Source organism: Bos indicus, chromosome 20 (assembly GCF_029378745.1).
Source record: "Bos indicus isolate NIAB-ARS_2022 breed Sahiwal x Tharparkar chromosome 20, NIAB-ARS_B.indTharparkar_mat_pri_1.0, whole genome shotgun sequence".
Classification (NCBI taxonomy): Eukaryota; Metazoa; Chordata; class Mammalia; order Artiodactyla; family Bovidae; genus Bos; species Bos indicus.
The window spans coordinates 33,875,446-33,893,455 of record NC_091779.1 but is presented as its reverse complement, the minus strand read 5'-3'; the positions used below and the strand labels follow the sequence as shown (position 1 = coordinate 33,893,455).

At 39.3% G+C, this 18,010-nt stretch overlaps 1 long non-coding RNA gene across 1 annotated transcript in view; it reads right to left on the bottom strand.

Annotated features, from left to right (window-relative positions):
* Positions 1-14,727, bottom strand: part of LOC139178011 (uncharacterized) — a 60,634-nt gene extending 45,907 nt beyond the window's left edge. Inside the window, exon 1 of the long non-coding RNA XR_011562438.1 lies at positions 14,074-14,727. This is a non-coding gene — a long non-coding RNA (uncharacterized lncRNA). The remainder of the gene's footprint in view (positions 1-14,073) is intronic.
* Between the last annotated feature and the right edge of the window lie 3,283 nt (positions 14,728-18,010).

The window sequence follows — 18,010 nt, the reverse complement described above, 5'->3', positions numbered from 1 at the left end:
TCCATACCATTTCTGTCCTTTATTGAGCCCATCTTTGCATGAAATGTTACCTTTTTATCTCTCATTTTTTTTTTTTTTTTTTTTGGAAGAGATCTCTAGTGTTTCTCATTCTATTGTTTTCCTCTATTTCTTTGCATTGATCACTGAGGAAGGCTTTCTATCTCTCCTTGCTATTCTTTGGAATTCTGCATTCAAATGGGTATATCTTTCCTTTTCTCCTTTGTTTTCTGCTTCTCTTCTTTTCATGGCTATTTGTAAAGCCTCCTCAGACAGCCATTTTGCTTTTTTGCATTTCTTTTTCTTGGGGATGGTCTTGCTCCCTGTCTCATCTACAATGTCATGAACCTCCGTTCATAGTTCATCAGGCACTCTGTCTATCAGATTTAGTCTCTTAAATCTATTTCTCACTTCCACTGTATAATTGTTAGGGATGTGATTTTAGGTCATACCTGAATGGTCAATAGTCTAGTGAGCTTCCCTACTTTCTTCAATTTAAGTCTGAATTTGGCAATAAGGAGTTCATGATCTGAGCCACAGTCAACTCCTAGTCTTGTTTTGCTAACTATACAGAGCTTCTCCGTCTTTGGCTGCAAAGAATATAATCAATCTGGATTTCAGTGCTGACCATCTGGTGATGTCCATGTGTAGAGTCTAAAGTGATGATAATACAACAGGTTCTATTCTCTAACAGGTCTGCTGTTAGGGAATAGAACCTGTTGCTGCTGTTGTTGTTTAGTCACTAAGTCATGCCCAACTCTTTGAGACCCCATGGACTGCAGCCCACCACGCTTCTCTGTCCATGGAGTTTTCCAGGCAAGAATACTGTAGTGGGTTGCCATTTCCTTCTCCAGGGTACCTTCCCCACTCAGACAGCTGGAAGGAAAGACATCACTTTGCTGACAAAGGTCCATATAGTCAAAGCTATAGTTTTCCACTAGTGATGTATGGATGGGAGAGTTGGACCATAAAAAGGCTGAGCACTGAAGAATAGATGCTTTTGAACTGTGGTGTTGGAGAAGACTCTTGAGAGTCCCTTGAACCACATGGAGATCAAACTAGCCAATCCTAAATGAAATTCACCCTGAACATTCATAGGAAGGATTGATGATGAAGTTGAGGCTCCAATACTTTGCCCACCTGATGTGAACAACTGACACATTAAATAGACCCTGATGTTGGGAAAGACTGAAGGCAAAAGGAGAAGGGGGTAGCAGAGGATGAGATGGTTAGATAGCATCCCTGATTCAATGGAGATAAATCTGAGAAAATTCCAGGAGATAGTGGAGGACAGCAAAGCCTGGCTGCTGCAGTCTGTGAGGCTGCAGAGTCAAACATGACTCAGCAACTGAACAACAAAAAAGTCCCAAAGCACAATGAGAAAACCTGACAGGTTTTCTCTAACAAACCAAGGTAAGTGGTTTCTCTTCATCACTTGAACATTTACCTCTCACTCTTGAAATACACATTTTTATGTTGAGAAAAAGCAGCTTCCTTTTCCTGACAATCCTGAGAAGGCAAGTTAAAAAGTTTTAAATCTCATAAGCAACTGGAAGCAGGCAATAAACTTTTCTTCCAAAACCAGTCTTTGCATGATTGCGCCCAGAGGCAAGGGTAGAGCTGGAAGATAACCAACTTGCCCTTTACGCTTTAATTTTCTTAGTGACTGGTATTAAAAAGAGTCAACCATATTTTCATCAAGTTTCTCTTGTGTTCTCAAACTCTAAGCAGAGACTGAATATGAGTTACAACAGTAAATGTGCTGAATAATAATGATGAATACTAATCATAGGTAAGCAAGTGATATCAAAATGAAGGAAATGTTATAAATTTAACAGTAAAATGTGTCATTCTTGTAATAAAAGAAAGAAAAACATTGCTGTCCCATCAATAAGGAAATGTAGTTACGATATTTTTCTGAATATTTTACAAACCAATTTTTATTCCAAGGCCTTCTTTCTGCTCTATTTCTTCATCTTATGCTTCCTGTCATAAATCAGTAGTTTTAATTAAAGGTTTTCAGCAGACATTTTCTAAAATATATTCATAGACTGTATATCACTAGTGAGTGCCTGAATATGTTTACTATACTTGCAGAGTAAAATTATTTTGTGGCTTTCCACAACTCTTATATAAGAAAATATCAATATTTATTATAAACTTTGGCACTTCTAAAAAAAGGTTATGCTTATTAGAGGCAATGTTAACATAAATATAATTTTCTAGGGGGTAGAAATTTTGTCTTCTGAGTAATTTACACAGAGTTTAATTTCATGCATACTCAGGTACTTAACATTATTCATGAGACAAAATACTATCATGATGCTAGCTTGTTGATAGTCAAACATATCTCAGGCTCATACTTTTCCATGCTAGTGGATGAAAACTTTCAATGAGAAAACTACTATAAAATCAAAATCTGAGGAAAAAGCACAATTCAAATTAATCTTGAATTACTAGGTAATACCCTATCATTACTAGGATATTACTATTAATTTTTATGTGCTAAATAGTATCTTAAGCATTATCAAGTTTACAAAGCAATATACTATATTTTATATGCTATCTAGGAATGTGAAAGACCGTTGAAAATCCAGAAGAAACAACTGGGAAAAAATAAATCAGTAAAAGCCAAATGTGAGATGAAAACAATAAATGCTAGAGAAATCACAGCAGAAAAACATTTCCTTGAAGAAAAGTTGAGGAAAGTTTCACGAAAGAGGTTAACCCAGTGCTGACCTTTAAATATTAAAAAATGATTTTGAAATATTAAAATACTACCCAGACAAGGAAATAGAATCAGTAGATTTAGGCATGGACTTAGTTCATGGAGGAAGATGATAAAGAAATTGCCTGGAAGAGATAGGCTTCATTCCAGCCAAAGAGAGTATGGAGCAATAGGGTCCATAGGTAATGCAGGACTACAAGGGGAACGAGTGTTCGGAGTGTAAGATAAAGCCTAATAACAGCACAGAAAGTGTCAGAGAACAACCCTTTGTTTCATACCAAGAATATTTCATTGTGGAAATTCTACTTTATAGTGTAGATTATTAGTTTTTCAATCAAGAATAAGACAAGACAGAAAGAGTGTCAAAATTACACTCAGAACTCTTTCATATAACTTGTACCTGTGTTTGCTGTCTAAAACAGCCCTTTAAACCCCTGTGTCCGAATCTCTGGAGGGGAATGTAGTATGTCTAACTGAAAAAAGCTCTACGTACACTCTACTTCAGATGAGAACCATAGCAGAAGGGATTTGAAAGACCACATAATGACATCTTTAATCAACAACACACTGCAGAACCAATATATTTTCTTACCCCAATGTGCATGACATTTAGATGTACAGAGTAGCTCTCCCCACATCCTACTGTTCTCACCAAATACATGGTATGGGTTTTGTTTTCATTCGCTGTAACAAAACCAAACATCTTAACCAGAAGCAAGCAACTGAAATTGAGCAATGTGACACCACGGGAACATAATAATATCAGCTGTCATTTAAAAAGCAAAAAAAAAAAAAAAAAAAAAAACTACCCCAAAAACAGTCAGAGGTCAGAGACACCACAGCTTTGTAGCCTATGTTAACCTTCCATGACATAGTTTCTTGCATCATCTCTTGGCATTACTATATCTCTTTGAAGATCTAGTAAATGGGAGGAAAATTCTCTCATTGAAAGGGTATCAAATAGAAACATACAAAACAAATGAGCTCATCTTACTATTTATCTAGTAAATGAATATTTCATTTACTCTAAGGTTTAGTGGAGCATTTAGGGCTTTTGTCTTTGTCTTTTGTTTATCTTTACAGAACTTAGAATTTTCTGGGTTGAAATGCAGGGAAATACATAACTGTAAAGTGGCACATGCTATGGATACCCAGAAAATACCACCTCTTGAATTGAGGACTGCCAGCACAGATTACCCATGGCCCTGCTAGTTATTAGGGACCAAATAAACAAGACTGTTCATATTCCATTCTTAGGACAGTTGAGAAGGTAGATTTGAATAGAAAAGAGAAAATGGTGGAGAAGTTTTAAGCAAATACCTCATGTCCTTGCTTCTAGGATACATGCTTTCCATATGAATATTTCTAAAATTGGGATCCCTCTTTCCATACGTAAATATATTTGACATAGAAGCTTCTCCTTAATGATGCAATTGATGACATCTTAAAGTGTATACCATCTTAGAATCAAGGAAACTCTTTTTTTATAAATGAGAGTATAAAGCAGAGAATTTGCATGTGGGTGTGTGAGGGCACAGAGTCAAGACTGGACAGTCCATGGTCAGGTTGATGAGTGAATTCTGTGGCTTTTTCCCACCTCCAGCCTTCAACTACAAGCCCAGTTGATATGACAACAATAAAGCATTCCTGACAAAGCCTCCTTACAACCATTTATGATGAGCTCCGCCTCACATGTGGAGATTATCCACCAGAGATATGAAGGGACGTGAGCAATGCCCAACACTGAAAAGCCAGAAGCATGATGCAGAGTTCTGACTTCATCCCAGAAGGAAGAATTACCTCTCCCACCCCCACCTCTCATTCATGTGGTCACTTATCAACCCATTTAGGACAATGTAAACTTTTTCTCTCTTGTTTGTATCATGCAAACAAATATCAAGTCAACTGCTGGTATTTTGGGAACAGAATGCTGTTTTAGGGAGAAAAATGACCCAGAGACAAAGCGTCAGGATACAAGGACCTGGATTTTCACTCTAGCTTCTTCACCCGGGGTTTTATACAAATGACTTAACCTTGCTATGACTTCTTTTGATGGTCCCTAGCTAAGAACACCCAACAGAGAAAAATAAAACACTGACTCACTTCCCAGGGATGTTTTAAGTAGAAATGAGTAATATTTCCAAAGGCTTTTCATTGCTATTATTAAAGTTTGGAATTTCAAAATGGCTTAATTTTCTTTAAGTTACTTGCTTCTATAAAAGCACAATGCTCTTGGGTTTAATAGAGAATTCATCAGAGACCAAAGCAGAATCTGCAATGGTGAGAGGGTTGAGGGAGCAGAATAGAGCCTGTGGAAAAGGAAATAGCCACAGAAACCAAATCTGAAAGTTCATATGAATGATATACCACCAACTATGAGCTACTTGAGAGTCCCTTGGACTGCAAGGAGATCCAACCAGTCCATTCTAAAGGAAATCAGTCTTGGGTGTTCATTGGAAGGACTGATAGCTGCTAAAGCTGAAACTCCAATACTTTGGCCACCTCATGCGAAGAGCTGACTCACTGAAAAGACTCTGATGCTGGGAGGGATTGGGGGCAGGAGGAGAAGGGGATGACAGAGGATGAGATGGCTGGATGGCATCACCAACTCGATGGACATGAGTTTGAGTGAACTCCGAGAGTTGGTGATGGACAGGGAGGCCTGGTGTGCTGTGATTCATGGGGTTGCAAAGAGTCAGACACAACTGAGTGACTGAACTGAACTGATGAGCTACTTCATGAAAAAGCTTCCTTTTAAATACAAAGCTTCTTAACCAGTCTCCATAGTCAATCCTGAATGTACGGGACGGTAAAATTCACAGGGGCTTACCAGGTGGCACTAGTGGTAAAGAATCCACGTGCCAAAGCAGGAGCCGTAAGAGACATGGGTTCAATCCTTGGGTCAGGAAGATCCCCTAGAGAAGGGCATCTTTCCAGTATTCTTGCCTGGAGAATCCCATGGACAGAGGTGCCTGGCAGGCTACAGCCTACAGAGTTGCAAAGAGTCAGACACAACTGAAGTAACTTAGCATGCACGCACGCAAAATTCACAGATCCAAAGCTTAGCAGCTGCCTAGATCTGAAAAACTGGGCTTTCGTTGGTGATATTATGCCAAGAACTGTTTTTGAGAAACAAACTGAAGGGTAAATAGCTATAAATTAAAAAGGGCAAATAGCAGTCAATTGTCTTGTGACCACTTTGAAGCCATTAATATAAATATAGATTTTTCTCCCCGAGGAAAAATGTGAGAAGCAATCATGACTGGATAGTCTCCACGTGGGGAAAAAGCCCTAATTGTGTAAATTAACCAGTTATCAGTAGATCAAGAATCAGATTCAATCATGGAAACACTTCTGCCACTAGGAATGACTTTAACAAAATCAATCTTATTCAAGGTGAAGAGGAAAGTTTGAAAGTTCAAAGCACACATAAGGGCTCCTTCTTTTTAATTATTAACCTTAATTACTAACCAAAATAGTGGGAAAAACTCTTTAATGGAATCAAAATGTTACACTGCTGCTGCTGCTGCTAAGTCACTTCAGTCGTGTCCAACTCTGTGCGACCCCATAGACGGCAGCCCTCCAGGCTCCCCCGTCCCTGGGATTCTCCAGGCAAGAACACTGGAGTGGGTTGCCATTTCCTTCTCCAATGCATGAAAGTGAAAAGTGAAAGTGAAGTCGCTGAGTCGTGTCTGACTCTTCGAGACCCCATGGACTGCAGCCCACCAGGCTCCTCCATCCATGGGGTTTTCCAGGCAAGAGTACTGGAGTGGGGTGCCATTGCCTTCTCCAAAATGTTACACTAGAAACTATTTAATGCAAAAGAAGGCAGTAAAGGAGGAACAGAGAAACAGGAGCTATATAGAAAATGAATAATAGCAAAATAGCAAATGCAACTCCAACTATGTCAATAATAGCATTAAATGTAAATGAATTAAGCAGCTTAATCAAAGTCAGAGATTGTCAGACTGGATTAAAAACAAGGCCCAACTATTTGCTCTGCAGAAAACACACTATAGATTCAAAGATAAAAAATTCTGAAAGTAAAAGGAGAGAGAAAGATACATGATGCAAAAAACAACCACAAGAAAGCTGGAGTAGCTACATTACTACCAGCCAAACTATATGCTAAGACAAACAAAAAAATTACTAGAGAATAAAGATATTTTATAATAATAAAATGGTCAATCTATCAGAAACACAGCAATTATAAACATATGCATTTAACAATAGAACCCCCAAAATATGCAAAAACTGACAGAACTGAAGGGGGGAATAAATGACTCAACAGCATTTGTTATTTCTTTCCAGAAGGACAGAAATATTAGAGAGAAGATCAAAAAAGAAATAATATTGGACAACACTATGAAACAACTAAGCCCTGACAAACACGTATAGAATGCTCTAACCAGCACCTGTAGGGTGTGTATTCTGCCCAAGCACACACAAAGATTTCTTTAGGATCCACTATATGCTAGATGATAAAACAAGCCTCAATAAATTTTCTAAATGAAATCATACAAAGTGTGTCTGCCAACTAGAATAAAGGAATGAAATAATCAATATAAATCAATAACAAAGGAATTTAGAACACTTGCATATATGTGCACATTAAATAATACCTTTTTAAATAATCAGTGGATCAAAGAAGAAAAAAGAGAAATTAAAATCTTTCAGATGAATGAAAATAAAAGCATAACATACTAAAACATGGCATGCAAATAAAGCAAGGCTTAGAAGAATATTTATAGTTAGTAATGTCTATATCAGAGAAGGCAATGGCAACCCACTCCAGTACTCTTGCCTGGAAAACCCCATGGGCAGAGGAGCCTGGTAGGCTATAGTCCATGGGGTCGCTAAGAGTCGGACACGACTGAGCAACTTCACTTTCACTTTTCACTTTCATGCACTGGAGAAAGAAATGGCAACCCACTCCAGTGTTCTTGCCTGGAGAATCCCAGGGATAGGGGAGCCTGGTAGGCTACCGTCTATAGGGTCGCACAGAGTCGGACACAACTGAAGCTACTTAGCAGCGGCAGCAGCAGCAATGTCTATATATATTTTTTTAATCTCAAATCAGTAACTTGCCTTTCATCTTAAGATACTGAAAAAAGTAGATCACATCAAGGCAAAGCATGCAGAAGGTAGGAAATGATAAGCATTACACTAGAAATTAATGAAATAAGGAAGAGAAAAGCAAAAGAGAAAAATCACAAGACCAAAATGTGGTCTTTTGAAAGGACAATGTTAGCAAAACTTTGGGCTAACCGACCAGAAAAAAAAAAAAGAGAGAAGTCTCAAATTACTAAAATCAGGAATGAAAGAGGAAATATCACCACTGATGTCAAAATATTCAAAAAGATTATAAGGGAATACTATGAATTCATTATATAATTTTTAAAAATGGACAAATATTTTAAAAATGGGCAAATTCTTAGAAAGACACAAACTACTAAAACTGACTCAAAAAAAAGAAATAGAAATTCTAAACAGACCTCTATAATTAAAGAAGTTGCATTAATTACTTTAAAACTTCCCACAAAGAAAAACTTAGACACAGATGGCTTCGGTGGTGAATTCTACTCAAGATTTTTTTAATTAATAACAATTTTTCACAAATTCTACTCCTCCAAAAAAAGAGGAAGAAACAGTTCCCAACTAATTATATGAGTTGTCATCTTGGTAACAAACCAGACAAAGACACTGCAAGAAAACTATAGACCAATATATTCTACTTATATAGTCTCGAAAAGTCTCAATAGAATAATATCAACCAAACCCAGCAATGTATAAAAAGGATGATATGTGACCAAGAGGAATTTGTTTCAGGAATGCAAGGTTGGTTTAACATTCAAAACTCAATGTAATACTTCATATCAATTGAAAAAAAAAAAAAAAAAAGGACAAAACCCAAATGATCGACAGAACCAGAAAAAACTAACACACTTGCCATGATAAAAACACTCAACAAACTAGGCATAGAAGGAATTTCCTCAATCTGATAAAAGGCACTTACTAAACAAACAAATAAAAAAAACCCACAACTAACATTATATTTAAAGATGAAAGACTGAATACCTTCCTCCTAAGATCAGAACTAAGAAAATAATATCAACCCTTGCTGCTTCTACTCAGTGTGGTACTGGAAGTTCTAGCCAGAGCAACTACGTAAACAAGAGGAATAAAAGGCACATAGATCAGACAGGAAAAAGGGAATCAGTCTCCATGTGTGGATGAGATGATTGTATACATGCAATATCCTAAGAAATCCATTAAACAACTGTTAAAGCTAATAAATGAGTATATAATGTTATTGGGTACAAGAATAATATACAAAAATCAATGTGTTTCTATATAACAGCAATGAGCAATCAAAAATGAAATTAAGAAAATAACAGTAATAAGTAGAATAAAATACTTAGCCATAAGTAAGTATATGTACTTACTTATACATAAGTGTAAAACTTGTACTGAAATACTTAGCCATAAGTAAGTATATGTACTTACTTATACATAAGTGTAAAACTTGTACTCTGAAAATTATTAAACATAGATGAAGAAATTTAAAATATCTAAATAAATGCAAAGATGGCTATATTCATGGGTAAAAGACTAACTATCTTTAAGATGGCAATATTCCCCAACTGATGTACAGAATCAACACATTCTCTCCCAAAACCCCAGCTGAATTTTTGCAAAATTTGATGAGTGAATCTGTAAATTCATATAAAAATGCAAAGGACAGGACAGTCAAGACAAGCTTGAGAAAAAGAAGAAAAAAATAGGAGAATTCACACATCTTGATTTCAAAGATTTCCACAAAGCTATTTCTGCTTTATTGACTATGCCAAAGCCTTTGATTGTGTGGATCACAATAAACTGTGGAAAATTCTTCAAGAGATGGGAATACCAAACCACCTGACCGGCCTCTTGAGAAACCTATATGCAGGTTAGGAAGCAACAGTTAGAACTGGACATGGAACAACAGACTGGTTCCAAATAGGAAAAGGAGTACGTCAAGGCTGTATATTGTCACCCTGCTTATTTAACTTATATGCAGAGGACATCATGAGAAACCCTGGGCTGGAAGAAGCACAAGCTGGAATCAAGATTGCCAGGAGAAATATCACCTCAGATATGCAGATGACACCACCCTTATGGCAGAAAGTGAAGAGGAACTAAAAAGACTCTTGATGAAAGTAAAAGAGGAGAGTGAAAAAGTTGGCTTAAAGTTCAACATTCAGAAAACTAAGATCATGGCATCTGGTCCCATCACTTCATGAGAAATAGATGGGAAAACTGTCAGACTTTATTTTGGAGGGCTCCAAAATCACTGCAGATGGTGATTGCAGCCATGAAATTAAAAGATGCTTACTCCTAGGAGGGGAAGTTATGACCAACCTAGATAGCATATTCAAAAGCAGAGACATTACTTTGCCAACAAAGTTCCGTCTAGTCAAGGCTACGGTTTTCCAGTCGTCATGTATGGATGTGAGAGTTGGATTGTGAAGGAAGCTGAGCACCGAAGAATTGATGCTTTTGAACCGTGGTGTTGGAGAAGACTCTTTGAGAGTCCCTTGGACTGCAAGGAGATCCAACCAGTCCATTCTGAAGGAGATCAGTCCTGGGTGTTCTTTGGAAGGAATGATGCTAAAGCTGAAACTCCAATACTTTGGCCACCTCATGAGAAGAGCTGACTCATTGGAAAAGACTCTGATGCTGGGAGGGATTGGGGGCAGGAGGAGAAGGGGACGACAGAGGATGAGATGGCTGGATGGCATCACTGACTCGAGGGACGTGAGTCTGAGTGAACTCCGGGAGTTGGTGATGGACAGGCAGGCCTGGCGTGCTGTAGGCCATGAGGTCGCAAAGAGTCGGACATGACTGAGCGACTGAACTGAACTGAACTGAATGTAAATGAGACAGTGCAGCACTGGCATAAGCTTAGACATATAGATCAATGGAATAAAATTAATAAAATTAAATTAAGAATAAAATGAATCATTAAAATTAACAGTTTAATAAAATTATTAAAAATAAATCCTCACATTTACAGTCAATTGATTGTCAAAAAGAACATAAGACAATTCAATGGGGAAAAGTCTTTTCAAGAAATAGTGCTGGGATAGCTGTGTGCTGCTGCTGCTGCTAAGTCTCTTCAGTCATGTACAACTCTGTGCGACCTCAGAGACGGTAGCCCACCAGGCTCCCCCATCCCTGGGATTCTCCAGGCAAGAACACTGGAGTGGGTAGCCATTTCCTTCTCCAAAGCATGAAAGTGAAAAGTGAAAGTGAAGACCACATGTAAAAGAACAAAGTTGAACCTCTTCGTTATACCATATACAAAACTTAACTCCAAATGTATATTATATGTAAATATAAGAGCTAAAGCTACAAAGATCCTAGAAGAGATTGGGTTAAATCTTAGTGACCTTGGGCAAGGCAAAGCTTTCTCAGATACAGTGCCCAAATATAAGTGACTAGGAAAAAAAGAGATAAATTAGGCTTCATCAAAATTAAAACCAGGTGTTTTAATTGGGCTTTGAAAGGGGCTTCTCAGGTGGTACTAGTGGTAAAGAACCCACCCGCCCACCAATACAAGAGACTTAAGACACACAGGTTCAATCCCTGGGTGGGGAAGATTCCCTGGAGGAAGGCACAGTAATTCATTCCAGTATTCCTGCCTGGAGAATCCCAAGGACAGAGGAGCCTGACGGGCTGCAGTCCTTAAGGTCGCACAAAGTTGGACAAGACTTATTAGCACCTATGTGCTTTGAAGGATACCTTCAAAAGACAATCCACAGAGTGGGAGAATATTTTTACAAATCGTAAATATGATGAGATTTGTATCTAGAATATATAAAGGACCCTTACTACTCAATAATAAAAACAACACAATTTAAAAATGAACAAAGGAGTTAAATAGATATTTCTCTGAGGAATCCATACAAATGGTAAATATGCACATGAAAAGATGCTTGGGCATCAATCATTAGAAAAATGCAAATCAAAATCACAATGACATTCTACTTCACACACACTGTGAAAGCCACTCAGTTCAGTCAGTCAGTTCAGTGGCTCAGTCACGTCCTACTCTTTGCGACTCCATGGCCTACAGCATGCCAGGCCTCCCTGTCCATCACAAACTCCCAGAGTTTACCCAAACTCACGTCCACTGAGTCAGTGATGCCATCCAACCATCTCATCCTCTGTCGTCCCCTTCTCCTCCTGCCTTCAATCTTTTCCAGCATCAGGGTCTTTTCCAGTGAGTCAGCTCTTCCCATCAGGTGGGCAAAGTACTTTAAAAAGCTGAGCTTCAGCTTCAGCATCAGTCTTTCCAATGAATACTGAGGACTGATCTCTTTTAGGATGGACTGTTTGGATCTCTTTGCAGTCCAAGGGACTCTCAAGAGTCTTCTCCAACACCACAGTTCAAAAGCATCAATTCTTTAGCGCTCAGCTTTCTTCATAGTCCAACTCTCACATCCATACATGACTACTGAAAAAACCATAGCCTTGACTAGATAGACCTTTGTTGGCAAAATAATGTCTCTGCTTTTTAATATGCTGTCTAGGTTGGTCATAGCTTTTCTTTCAAGGAGTAAGCGTCTTTTAATTTCATGGCCACAGTCACCATCTGCATTGATTTTGGAGCCCCAAAAAGTAAAGTCAGCCACTGTTTCCACTGTTTTCCCGTCTATTTCCCATGAAGTGATGAGACCAGATGCCATGATCTTAGTTTTCTGAATGTTGAGCTTTAAGCCAACTTTTTCACTCTCCTCTTTCACTTTCATCAAGAGGCCCTTTAGTTCTCACTTTCTGCCATAAGGGTGGTGTCATCTGCATATCTGAGGTTATTGATGTTTCTCCCGGCAATCTTGATTCCAGCTTGTGCCTCATCCAGCCCAGCATTCCTCATGATACTCTACATATAAGTTAAATAAGCAGGGTGACAATATACAGCCTTGACGTACTCCTTTCCCCATTTGGAACCAGTCTGCTGTTCCATATCCAGTTCAAACTGTTGCTTCCTAAACTGCATACAGATTTCTCAAGAGGCAGGTCAGGTGGTCTGGTATTCCCATCTCTTTCAGAATTTTCCACAGTTTATTGTGATCCACACAGTCAAAGGTTTTGGCATAGTCAAACCAGAGATCAAATTGCCAAAATCTGTTGGATCATCAAAAGCCACTCGGTTGTGTCCAACTCTTTGCAACTCCATGGACTGTAGCTTGCCAGCTTCCTCTGTCCATGGGATTCTCCAGGCAAGAATGCTGGAATGGGTAGCCATTTCCTTAGGATAGGTATAATTAAAAAGGCAGATAGTAACAAGTGTTGGCAAGAATGTGAAGAAATTGGAATCATTACATATTATTAATTCTAGAGTATTTGTAAAACAGTGCAGCCACTCTGGAAAACTGTTTGACAGTTCCTCAAAATGTTGGAGTTATGATATGACCCAGGAATTCTACTTGTAGGCATATACTCTAGAAAAATGAAAACATGGTCCAAAAAAAAAAAAAAAACCCACAGTCCACATAAAATCTTTTAGAAGAAAGTTCACAGCAACATTATTTGTAATAGCCAAAAAGGTAGAAATGACTCAAACAAGCATGAACTTCTCAAGGAATAAATAAAATGTAAATATCCATAGAATGTAATATTATTCAAAATGAAAAAGTCACAATACACTGACATGCTATATAACACAGAGAAATCTTAAAAATATGCTAAGAAGCCAGACAAAAAAAGGCCAACTATTATATCATTCTATTCATCTGAAATGTCCAGAATAGGAAAATTCACAGAAACAGAAAGGAGATTAGGGGTTGCCTTAGACTGGGAGGTCAGGGAGGAAACGGGGTGTGTTTGCTGACGAGTACATGACCTTTTTTGAGGGATGATGAAAGTATCCCAAAATGGATTGTGGTGACAGTTTCATAATTCTATGAACATACTAAAAACCAGAGCTGCACACTTTAAATGAGTGAATGATATGATGTACAAATTATATCTCCATAAAGCTCTGTGTGTGAGAGAGAACTCATTTTTCACATCATATCCTAACTGCTGTACCAGTCTTTCAAATCCCTTTCTGCTCCACAATTAGATTTCACACTAGCTCTTTCTCCCTTCAAAATTATATCCAACTGTATGAGTTATCCCTGGCTGTGTAACAAACTACCTCCAAATTTAGCATCTTAAAACAGCAAACATAATTATTTCACAGTTTGTGTGGGCCAGGACTCTGGCAGTGGCTTAGCGGCATCCTCTGGCTCAGCCTCTTGGCATTTGCCAACACTGTAGCCATCTAGGTTTGACTCAGAAAGAATGTGCTTCCGACTCACCCACATGGTTGTTGCAACACCTCAGTTGCTCGCTGGCTGTTGACCGGAGACATCACATCAGCTCCCTGCCACGGGGGCCACGGGGCCACGGGGCAGGTCCTCACCTGTCAGCTGGCTTCCTTCAGAGAAAGTGATGGTGCAACAGAGCAGGTCGGAAGTCAGGCTCTTGGCGATGGAGCCCCATCACTTCTGCTGTGCTCTCTTCCTTAGAAGTGAGTCACTAGACTCAAGGCCACACGTAATGGAGGGTGTTACACACGGGCATAAATACCAGAAACGGGAGTCAACGGGGCCGTCTCAGTGGCTGCCTATCACAGCACCTTACCCCCTTCAATCCAGGCAACACTATTTCCTCACCAACTCACAAGCACATTTCACTCATTCCTGCCCCTGTGCCTTTACCCTTAACTTACTTTACCCCTTTGTCTAATTCCTTTACCAATTCAAAGCCAGACAATAATTCAAGAGGGAGCTCAAATTCCATGTATTCCAGGAAACTTTCCCTGATTACCCTTTATTACTCTCCACTCCTTCATGTTTTATAATTATACTACACAATCTGCCCCTTAATTATCTGCTGCCTGGCCTTATTATTCAAAGTATACTTCTTCTGATAGCATATGCTTCACCTGAGAGTCTGTAAGATGTGCAGAATCTTGGGACTCACTCCATCTCTAGAGAATCAGAAGCTGCATTTTAACAAGATCCCCAGTGATTTTCATGCACATAAAAGTTTGGGAAACATCACTGGGCTGTGCCATCCATCGCTTTACCTGTGTAGGTCTCATATCCCTGACTACATTGTAAGTATTATACTTGGGAGACTATTAGCATTTCTTATATCTCTTCTGCTCTTAAACACACACACTTACACACCACACACTTAAGCATATTAAACAGTCTAGTGCTGAACACACAGTAGAAGAACATAAGTTAAACCTGCTGAAAAAGAAACACCATTGTGAACTGACTTGAGTTTTAAAAGATTAGAACATGTAGATGAATCAAAAGATTCCAACTGTAATCACCTCTGCTATTCACCAGGGTGACTTAAAGCAAGTCACTTAATCATTTTGCATTTCCATTTCTTTTTTAAATATTTATGTATTTGGCTGTGTCAGATCTTAGTTGCAGCACATGGGATCTTTTTTTTTTTTTTTTTTCAGTTGTACCATGCAAATTCTTAGTTGTGGTATATGGGATCTAGTTTCCTGACCAGGGATTGAACCCAGGCCCTCTGCATTGGGAGCATGGAGTCAGCCACTGGATCATCAGAGAAGTCCCTGCATTTACATTTCTTTACCTGAAAAACCTTTCCCAGCATCAGGCTCTTTTCCAATGAGTCAGCTATTTGCATCAGGTGACAAAAATAGTGGAGCTTCAGCTTCAGCATCAATCTTTCCAGTGAATATTCAGGGTTGATTTCCTTTAGGACTGACTGGTTTGATGCTGGGAAAGACTCAAGGTAAAAGAAGAAGAGGGCAGCAGAGAATGAGATGTTTAGATAGCATCACTGATTCAATGTACATGAATCTCAGCAAACTCTGGGAGATAGTGAAGGACAGGGAAACATACCGTGCTGCAGTGCATAGAGTCACAAAGAATCACACACGACTTAGCAACTAAACACACACGCATCTGAAGAATTAGGGGATTAACATGGATTCTCCAATTTTCAATCCATTTCAAAATACTTACTGCTGCTGCTGCTGCTAAGTCACTTCAGTCGTGTCTGACTCTGTTCGACCCCATAGACGGCAGCCCACCAGGCTCCCCCGTCCCTGGGATTCTCCAGGCAAGAACACTGGAGTGGGTTGCCATTTCCTTCTCCAATGCATGGAAGTGAAAAGTGAAAGTGAAGTTGCTCAGTCGTGTCCGACTCTTAGCAACCCCATGGTCTGCAGCCCACGAGGCTCCTCTGTCCATGGGATTCTCCCATGGAGTGGGGTGCCATTTCCTTCTCCCAAAATACTTACTAATCCACAATAAAATTAGAAAGAATATAATTTGATATTGCTCAAAGAGTAAGAAAGCATTTTGGAATCTTTTAGAGTCTAAATGTCATCAACAAGAACATTAGTAATTCCTGCATTGTCAATGTGGAAAAGGTTGCTCAGTCCAGGATCATTTAAGAAAAACCAGGTAACTGTATGTATTGTAGTTTATTCCTCTCATAACTTACACACCATGCCAAATGTTTACTCAATTGAAATATAAATTGTTAAAGCTTAAAATAAAGTATGGCTGGAGAACAGAGGGCTAGCTAGGAGGACAAATGAAATCTCCCCTATTTGACACTCTGGGAATGTCCCACACTACTTAACTCTGCCCTAGGAAAAAAGACAAGCACTGAGAGACAAGGACTTTCTCCAAAATAAAATTATGAATTTCCACCTGGGCTCCAACATCTTCTACTATAAAAAGAGGAGTTGGATTTGTTATCCAAAGCAGCAAAACTAGTCTGAGTGAATAAGAGTGGACACCTAAATAAATTGTTTTGTTCTCTTTTTAAAACAGTCAATTGAATTTCTTCTCCTCCCTCTAAGGAAGCAAGGTCCAATCCCACCCGCAGAGTTTAAAACTGGCATTTCCCCTAAGAACCTGGACTCCAGTTACATCTTATCTTTTCATCTCTAAATCTCTTCAAGTTCAAGGGCTCAACCTGCTCTTCAGGAATAAAGGATTGCACTTCCCCTGTCACCGCATCTGCCTCTTGTTCCCTCTGCTTTGTCCTTCTAGCCTCCCTCCTCCTGTAGAGGGGGACACTTCCCCAAGGGGATCTGTTTACTGCACACATTTTTTTAAGGTTCTTTATTGCCAGAACAAGGCCTGGGTGTGGAAAATTGGCATCACTGTGATATAAAAACTGAACATTTGTGGGTGGGAGAGCGAAGATCTGTGGTTTGAGCTGAGAGGCTGAGTTACGGGGCCACACATGCTCCCACACTTATTTGTTTAAAATGCATCACAGCCCTTCCTTCCTGCAGGACTGCTCCAAAAGACAGAGTCCAGCTACCTACCTTCAAATTTATGAGAGGAATGATGGTAATGATGATGATAATAACAGTAATAACACTGGTAATTGGTGCTGTCAGCTGCCCCTGAACAGAAACATATTTTTGGTTTCTGTCCTCAGGCTTCAAAGTGTTTCACATGATGCAAATTGGCTAAGTGTACTCAGTATTTTGGCATTTTCATTTAATCTAACTGCCCACTCCCCCATCTTGGCATTGACTTGTACTTGGTATTGTTGTTCCTGTGAAAACTGGACAGCAAGAACTATTACCAGACTTTGAGATCATTCAGGGCACGCAGGTTCCAAGAGAATCATTATCCCAGAAGCACAAAGTCAAGAGTAAACAAGAGAGCTCAAAATCCACCTAAAGAAGAGAACTCATGTACCCTTCTGGCAGGTAACTTGTGCCTGCCATCAAACGCTGCTTTGGTAACACTGTCCTGAAACTGCTGAATCTGCCAAGCTCAGGCACCTGGTCAGAAATGGCAGAGCCATCACAGAGCAAAAGGGTGAGCGAGAATAACCCTGGATCAGGGATAGGGACCTGGGTTCTAATCCCAGTTCCACCACTAACTGAACTTGAGCCAGTGGTTTCTCCTCCCATGCATGCAGGTTTCTAATCCATGAAATGAGTTGAACACCACAGTACTGCTCAAATTGTCTATAAATATCTCACAGGACACTTGTTAAAATTACAGATTTCCATCCTGCTTCCCTGGAGACTGGTTCAGTAAGTCTTACAGTGAGGTCTAGGAATCTGCATCTTAACAGATAACCCAGGAACGCCTCCAGAAAGGCAAATGTATGAGACATTGGACCACACGATAACTGAAAGCTCTCCCAGGTCTGCAGAAACCAGTTAATTAATGGTCACTATTAAGCCTCCACTCCCTACAAAACCCAGCTAGATCCTGGAGATGA